Raw genomic sequence first — 8,824 nt, forward strand, 5'->3', positions numbered from 1 at the left:
ACTCATGTATGCTGCCTTCTTCCACCTGACTAGATTTTCCACCTCACTTGTCACCCATGGTTCCTTCACCCTACCATTCTTTATCCAGTTCCCAGCCTTCTCCCCGTTACCTTTTAATGCCATGTCAAATCAAGAACCTATCAATCTCTCGGATTACTCGGAGGCATTTAAAGTCTGGAAGAAGAATAATGGAATGGTCGGGGAGGGGTGAGTTGGCAGGGGATCGAGTGTGATAGGGACCTGGGAGTGAAGTGTTTTGGACATATTCTACTGAATGATTCGGCATGTTAGAGGACCGGAGAATTGTTTTGTGTTGCTGTTCCCCTGTGCTCATCTGACAACAGATGTTGCGGACAGTATAAGGATAAAAGAAAGTTTGAGACAGGATCTCTAACCTGACAACATAGGACTAAGCTCGTCAAAGGCTGACATTCGTGAGAAGTTTTTTTGTTTTTTCTCTTGGTTTTTCTTAGAATTGAGCTCGGGAAGTATGTGTTACACAATGCCAGTTTGTTCGGAACCGACTTTGTTTACAACAAGGGAAGCAGCCGATTGCCATCTGCAGAAACTAGATCGACAGAAAGTTAACTCTTTATAAACACCAACAGAGAGACAGAGAAGATGGGGAGCGTGACTGAACACGGGTCACCGAGGGTGCGCCAGAACAGACCACGTCCATCTCAGATCTCCTATCGCCTCTTTTTTTTTATTTTTCGAGTGTCATCTTCTTCTCATATGTACGCTTTTTAATCCTGAGGACGTGTCTTCTGGTCTTAGATTCTCCCACCATAAGAAACATCCTCTCCACATCCACTCTCTCTGTGTCAACTGGTCCTAGATTCCCCCACTATGGAAAACATCCTCTCCACATCCAATCTCTCAAAGCCTTTCACCATTCGAGAGCTTTTATTGAGGTCACCCCTCATTCTTCTGAACTCGCTGTATACAGGCCCAGGGCCATTGAAAGCTATTCATTGAACAAGCCATTCTACCCTGGAATGACTTCCACACAGCTGCTTTGAACTCTTCATCAGTTTCAGCTCATCGTTTGTCAGACAAACGGCTCAGACCTGCTTACAATGCCACAAGTGATCTTTCACCAGGGCATTATGAAGTTTTAATATTGCATCTTGCTTCTATATTCGAGTCCTCTTGAAATGAATGCCAACACCTCTTTTACCTTCGTCATCAGAGACTGATCCTGCAAGTCAACCTTTAGCGAATCCTGCACAGGGAATCCCAAGTCCCTTTGTACCCCAGTTTTTGTCTTGTATTTCCTTTCCATTTAGCAAACAGTCAACCTTCCATTTCATCCCCCAAAGTGCATGCTCAAACACTTCCGAAAGTACATTCCAACTGCCTCTTTTGACCATTCTCCCAATCTGTCTGAGTCCTTCTTTAGCCTCTCTAATTTGATATCTCTTCATCTATCTTCCAATCGTCTGCAAACCTTACAACAAAACCATGACTACCCCCATCCCACTCATTGACATCTGACGGAAAGGAACCTTTCCCAACACAGACCCTGTGAAACACCACTCGTCACCGTTTGCCAGTCCAAAAAGAGTTCCCTTATTCCCACCCTTCGTCTCCTTCCCGGACTACGTGTTCCCGTTCTGGGAAACTGCCAAGCGGCCTGCATTATTTCCGGATTTTCTGGAGCTGCTTCGGCGACGAGTGCTTTCGGGGTGAGGCTCTGGGTGTGACCCGATTCCTCGCCGATTTCGCCGACTGAAGCATCTGGGGAGACCGAAATGTCGAGACAGCAGGCGCTGTGCGAGCTACCGGAGGCCTCTCTATTTCTCCCGGTGGTGACAGACAGTCCACTGGTCCCAGAGTCAGGGCAGCTGGAATGGACTCAGGTTATCAAATCATTTTCATGTAACTGAGTGGAATTCAAAGCGATCTGCGTGAGATTCAGGGGTACACGCAAAAAGAAAATTATATTCAGGTGGACAGCGGCAAGGTGAATTGCTGAATTCCAACAGTGACAGAAGACAACACAATCAGCTTGAATACTATGGGTTAATGGCTGCAGGAGCCCATACTGATATAATTTGATTCATGTTATCCAAATGAAAGAAAAAAAAATACGGAAAGCACAAATTGGGGGCGGGTGGTAAATACGAGAGGAATTAGTGAGAAGGTGAGAGAAGGAAAAGTGAAATCCAGATTTACATGAAATACCGAGAGTGGTCGGTGCCTTGAACGCACTGTCAGGGGAAGCAGTGAATTGCAGTTTAAGTGTCATTTGGGCATTTACGCGGGGAATGGAAGTGTGCTGATCTCATATCGGCAGATGTATTGTTCTAATCTCACATGATGGTTTTCGTTGGCCGAGGTGCCAGTTCCTATTCACGTCTGTTCCCCCCTCCTCGCCACCCCCCAGCCACCTTGAGCTGTACGAACCAAAGAGCAAAGAAAGAAGAAGTTTGAATCCATAATACGCAACAAAATATCAGGTAACTGCGTTACAGTGAAACATAGACACCAGGGAGACTGGTGGAAGAACCAGGGGATGTGAACGGGTTATGGGGTAAATCAGGATTTTTCAAACAGGAAGTGACGTCATAATCTCGGTGTACAGGAACATTGGTAACGGAGGCTGAATCAGTGACTCGGATTGATAATCATTTACTGAGCTAATTCACGCAGAAATCAGGAGGCAACTCAGGGTTTCAGCAAAGTTTTCTGTTTTATTACGTTTATTATTCAGCCATAAAGCGCGGAATAGCCTTTCAGCAACCGACGACAAACCCCATTAACAGAGGAGATTTACGAGGGCGATGCCTGGGTTGGAGAGCCTGGTCTATCAGAATAGGTTGCGTGACCTCCGCCTTTTCTCCTTGGAGCGACGGAGGATGAGAGGTGACTGATAGAGGTGTACAAGACGATGACGGTGATTGATCGTGTGGACAGCTGGAAGCTTTTCCCCAGAGCTGAAATGGCTAACACCAGAGAGCATAGCTTTATGGAATTTGGGGGTCGGTACAAGGGGAAGGTCAGAGGTAAGATTTTCACACAGAGAGTGCAGGGTGCGTGGAATGCACTCCCAGCGAAGGCGGATGCAATGGATCTTTAAGTGCAAACACAGAATAATCTGCAGATGCTGGGGTCAAAGCAACACTCAGAGCACGCTGGAGGAACTCAACAGGTCGGGCAGCATCCGTGGGAAAGATCGGTCGACGTTTCGGGCCGGAACGTCCCGACGAAGGGTTCCGGCCAGAAACGTCGACCAATCTTTTCCACGGATGCTGCCCGACCTGCTGAGTTCCTCCAGGGTGTTGTGGGGATCTTTTAAGTGTCTGTGAGATCGGCGCATGGAGTTTAGAAACATAGAGGGCTGTGTGGCAGGGTAATTCTAGGCCGTTTCCAGAGTAGGTGCCATGATCGGCACAACATTGTAGGCCGAAGAGCCTGTAATTTGCTGTAGATTTCTATCTTCTATGTTCGATGTTCTAACAGTAACTTAACCACGGGACACTTTACAATGACCAATTAATCTTCACGGACTTTGGATAGGGAGATCTACAGATTTATTACACATGACGCCGGACTTCATCTCCGAACTCGCAATGCTAACAGCACCTGAGTAAAATAGGGTTGATTGAGGCTTAAGAGCAGAGAGACTATGTTATTTGCTGCTTCGCTTGGAAACACTAAAGTTTATTAGGTATTTTCTAGTCCCTGGATAGACACTCCTGCCTCCCATCCTCGTATCCCCACCACTCTGTCCAAATGGGTTTGTGCCTCTGAGACACTAATGGAAGCTGAATACGAGCAGACTGACACAATATTCAGTGGGCGAATACGTATCCCTTGCTCACAGCGAGCTCCGTGACGCTAAGGGTGAAATTAATGGAATTATTCCCACTTGGCCGCTTGTGCCGCTGAACCGGCCTCACGCCAAGTGAATAACGGAGCTATGCTGGGGGTTGAGAGCGAAACACTACGATATTTCATGTTTCTGAGCGTACCAAGTGGTCAGAAAACTATCGGCCCATGATGGGGGTCAGGAGGGTATAGAAATTGTATCACACAGCAGCGTTGAGAGGGAATATGTTGGTGGCAGTGTGAAGGTGGCAATTACGGGATGTAAGGTCTGGGTTGAGCTGAGAAAACTAAGCTGCTTTGATACTAACGAGTCAAAACCTTCAGTGATATCTTCATCGTGAGGATGTGAAACGCAGAGAGAATCCTACGGAGACATGGGGAACAATTATAAAGAAACAAGGAAAGACATTCTGAACGATGGCTTTTTCCTCGATGGTTGTCCATCCTCTGTGTCAATTCACCTGCCAACTATCCTCTTCCGTTCACCAGTGACGTCATCTGAGGAAACAACACACCATTTATGTTGACTACGTCAGCAACCCGGAAGTGCTGCTGCTGGTGAGGAGAATTACGAGGTGACGATTTTCGAATCTGTGCTAAAACATCGTGACAATGCAACCTTGAAAACAACTAGTATATTTCATATAGATACAGGCCCAGAAAATTTGTTCCTTTCAATATCAATAAAACGCTGTATGATACCGCCTAACTCGAATCTTGCGTTGTTACGTGTCTCGAAACTGCTAATCACAGTGTAGTATATACATGGACACAACCATTGCACTGCATAACTCACAGACCTGAAATTAGTAGATACGTTTCCTTTACAAGTGACACTGTGTATCGTCAGCCCAATATTCCATTCACATACCTCTTCAGATCACTGTAAACAGAACGGTCCTGCAGCACAAGTCCCTGTTAATGTGAGGAAATCAGCATGATTAGCAGCATTTTGTTATTAAAAGCATTTTGTGATAGAAGAGAACAGCAATAATACTGAAGAATACTTGCGCTTATTTAATAAATTCTGTCTGAAAGTAACACGGAATAGTCAGACCATGATGAAAAGAGGATCAGAGACAGACAGTCATGATCCCCAAGCGAAAGGGAGCATAATCCCTTGTCATTCGCTTCTCTTCCTTCAAAAGATCAGAGTGATATTTGCAACTTTCCAGTCCTCAGAAACAATTCCACAGCAATCTGTAGCTTGGAATATCAGTAATTATCCCTCTACTACCTCTTCAGTGGCCCATTTCAGAATGGTGTGGTGCAGTTAATCTTGTCCATTTAGTCCAGGTGATTCATCTACCTTCAGCCCTTCCAGCTTGCCTTGCATCTTCTCCTTATTAGCCACTCCCGTGTCCTGACACTGTCAGACTGATAGTTTGCTCCACAGCAAAGATTGACACATAATACTTCATGAATGGATCCGCCATGTCTTTGTCCCCAACTGCTGCCTCTTCGATTTCATTTCCGCTATGGAATGTCTCACCTCATCGTCTGTCTCTTACTGTGTAAAGTGGAAACAATTACTTCAAGAAGGCATTGACGCAAATGTAGTCCTTACCATATAAGTGGAATTTCAATCATCTGCATTGTTCCTTGTGCCCTGGAACGAGAACATGAAGATTTCTATTGAAGCGTTTAACCAAGTGCACAACAATTGTATTCTGACTCTGCACATAAAAAAGGGAGTATCAATTTTCACATTCACTGCTGATTGGAGCATATTGCATCATTCGCCGTTCGACAGACTGCGTGTTTCGGATTCAGTGTCAGAAAAGTACATATTTTCTCTGACACCAGGAACGCTTCCGGACAGCATTAGATGATTTGTAAGCATTCAGCAATAAGGGTAGCATGATGAATGTTATTTGACGAGGAGCTCGCCTTCAGAACCAAACATCTTGAGAGATTATTCCTGATCAGAATTTGCACGTCACAGAGAGGGGATATGGACTTGCGTCCTCAGGATGCTGACCGTATTTGCTATTTCTCTAAACGTTCACATAGATCATCGCTGATCACAGTCCGGCAGGTGCAGACCTAACCACCGCTTCCACTTGTGTCTTTCCCGCTTTGACCGGACATTTAAAGAGGATCCTTCATGAAATATATTCCACTCAGAGTAAGAGCTGTCTTTTTTGCATTGTACAACAATTATGTATTCTGCAGAAACAGCAAATAACTCGGGTGAAGAAGTTCTGCAGGTGCTGGAAATACGGAACAACGCACACAAAATGCCGGAGGAACACAGCATTTCAGGTAGCATCAATGAAAATTAATAAACATTCGACGTTTTGGGCCGAAAGCCTTCTGCTGGACTGGAAAGGAAGCAGAAAGGCGCCAGAATTTAAAAAAAAAAACAATAAGTGGGGGAGAGGAAGGTTGTCTATGTGGAAGATGAATGGTGGACCTGGAGAGTGGGGAAGGTAAAGCGCTGAAGGAAAATGAATCCGATTACAGAGGAAACTGGACCATGGTAGAAATCGAAGATGGAGAGTCTCCGGGGAAGTTCATGGACATGTGAAGATAAGAGATAAGAGTCGAGGGCGAAGAATGGAACAAGAGGGAAGTGAACAAAAACACGGGTAGGAAAAGGTCCATGTTCGTTGCTATCTGGTTTGGGTCTACTTTGAGGCGTTGTTCCTCAGTTAACTGGAAATGTGAACCAGTGATCTACATAAATGGCCAATCAGTGCCCAAGGGCCCGATGGACGCTACCGATCACATTACCGATGTTCTTATCTTTCCTTCGCAAAACAATGACTGAGACCATGAACATAATACAAACATCCAACCTGCTCATTCCTTGGGAAATTTTCATAGTTTTGCGATGCGTCCGCAGCGTTTGTATCCAAGGTGCCTGTGGGATCAAAACAGATATGTCACAACGGTGAAGAGCAGTAGGGACCGTTGTTAGTACTGCAGACGTCAATCCGGGCCCCAAACAAAATGCAACCATAGCGTGAGCCACGTCCCATCCAGTTGTCAGAAACACGTAATCTCTTGTACAGAAGACCAGTAACTGAGGGCCTATATTGATCAATATGAAGGGAAATTAAGTCCACTAAACTACAATTCCATCTCCCCCTGATATTGTAATGTTCAGTTCAAAATTTAAACTTTTTTCACTGGGATACCAAACGATAGGCAAGATAAAACGACCTCCAGCTTGTGTGCGCTATGAGCTTCCATATTTAAATGCAATGTTTAGATTTCCGTGGGCTCAGTAATAGAACAGTTCAAACGGGGTTCACTCACTCTTTCTTCTGGAATTGGTGCTCGTGTCGTGTTTGGATTGCGGTGGATCTTTGATGCTGAATGAACAGAAACAAAGGTCAAAACATGAATTCGGCAGGATGTCACTTTCCTTCACTGATCCACCGAATGAGAACGACCCCTATAATTCCATTTGATAATTTCTATTCATTCCTTGATACTGTTCCTGTTATTAGATACCCTGTTCCAGTCCTACTCGATCTCAACAACAGTGACCATAATGGGTTATGGATAGAAAACGTTCTGGAATTTCGGACCTCAGCTTTCCAGGAGAAAGTGACACACCTGCATTAATGAACGCAGCCCACTTTCAAACAAATGCTCACACTTCAGGAAAGCCACGTCCACGTACAAGATAATACTGATTCTGTCCACGGATGTCTCCTGATCTGTGGCATAATTCTAGAGTTGCTAATCAATTTTAGCTCCTCCTTGGGTAAAGAGGTTTAAAATGCCAACAGGTGGAGACCGAGCAGTCCCCATTTTCCTTAAACACCGGGGACGTGCGGATTGACCAACTGCTCCACTGTGACTGAAACTGATTGTTATCGACAGGGTAATATTCAGTCATAGATCCGTTATCTCACGGAAAAGGACCTCAGTGCCTGGTGAGGATCTACACCAATGCACCGTCCGTGTTCCATTCCTGAACCTTGGACATGAATCGTCACCATTTAATTATCCATTTCCCTCTTAAATTCCGCAGCTGATCCGCCCTTAGGAAATCTGCAAACAGAGCTTCCCCTGTTCCAACAGCAAACTGCTGGCAAACTAACCATTCACCCTACACACATCAAAGTTGCTGGTGAACGCAGCAGGCCAGGCAGCATCTGTAGGAAGAGGTGCAGTCGACTGCACCTCTTCCTACAGATGCTGCCTGGCCTGCTGTGTTCACCAGCAACTTTGATGTGTGTTGCTTGAATTTCCAGCATCTGCAGAATTCCTGTTGTAACCATTCACCCTGACTTGTAATGGCTGCCTCTTTCATCTTGAGTCTCTAGACTTTAATCCTGTACTCAGTGATGTGGGAGAGCAAATTCAAACTCACATATGAACTCCGATGTTTATGTGTTTCAGTATGAACTCCACTCAAAATGCCTTCCAGGAAACAGCGTGCTTCCAAAAGCACAATCTGTCCCTGAACCCAGTATCCGCTCTGGTATATTTCTTCTGCACCATTTCTGAATCCCTAGCTTGCCTCCTGTCATATGCTGAGGAGGCAGGAAAAAATAACTTTCAACACGGCCAATAGTTCTGTTCCTGCTATGCACGCATTCCAGACTTCAATAATTGTTGTTTCGGAAACAAATCCCAGGACCCGTTGTGCCGTGTGAAACACTTCCTCGTCCTGCATCTCCGCATCTAAAAAGGGTCTGTTCATGTTCCCCCACAAATAATGCCTGACTCGCCAATTTCCTCCAGCTCCAGTTTGTGTCCCCTTCTTCGTTCACCGGCTGCATCGCAAATTCGCGTTAAAGCTTCCAATAACCCACTTCTGCCAAAAAGAAAAATCTTCCGCACTAAATGAAAGTAGAGGTGACATTCGGGAAAAAAAAATAAAAACATGCATTTACCCGTCAGTGTTCCTGGTGATCAACCATCCACTGACTACGCCGATCATGATCACGCCAAGGAAAAATACCACAATGCCCAGGATTGCGCCAGAGCTGAGGATACATTTGCCATCTGTTTTTTCTGTTAACACACA

General features: G+C 45.2%; 1 long non-coding RNA gene across 2 annotated transcripts; it reads right to left on the minus strand.

Annotated features, from left to right (window-relative positions):
* Positions 1-2,684: 2,684 nt before the first annotated feature.
* LOC140206697 (uncharacterized) lies at positions 2,685-8,806 on the minus strand. Of its 2 annotated transcripts, XR_011888357.1 has the most exons (6): positions 8,691-8,806; positions 7,099-7,154; positions 6,636-6,700; positions 5,402-5,443; positions 4,706-4,749; positions 2,685-4,332 (listed from the first exon to the last, which is right to left on the minus strand). It is a non-coding gene; the product is annotated as an uncharacterized lncRNA (long non-coding RNA). The 2 variants fall into 2 exon arrangements; XR_011888358.1 differs by lacking the exon at positions 4,706-4,749.
* Positions 8,807-8,824: the final 18 nt, after the last annotated feature.

Source organism: Mobula birostris, chromosome 13 (assembly GCF_030028105.1).
Source record: "Mobula birostris isolate sMobBir1 chromosome 13, sMobBir1.hap1, whole genome shotgun sequence".
NCBI lineage: Eukaryota > Metazoa > Chordata > Chondrichthyes > Myliobatiformes > Myliobatidae > Mobula > Mobula birostris.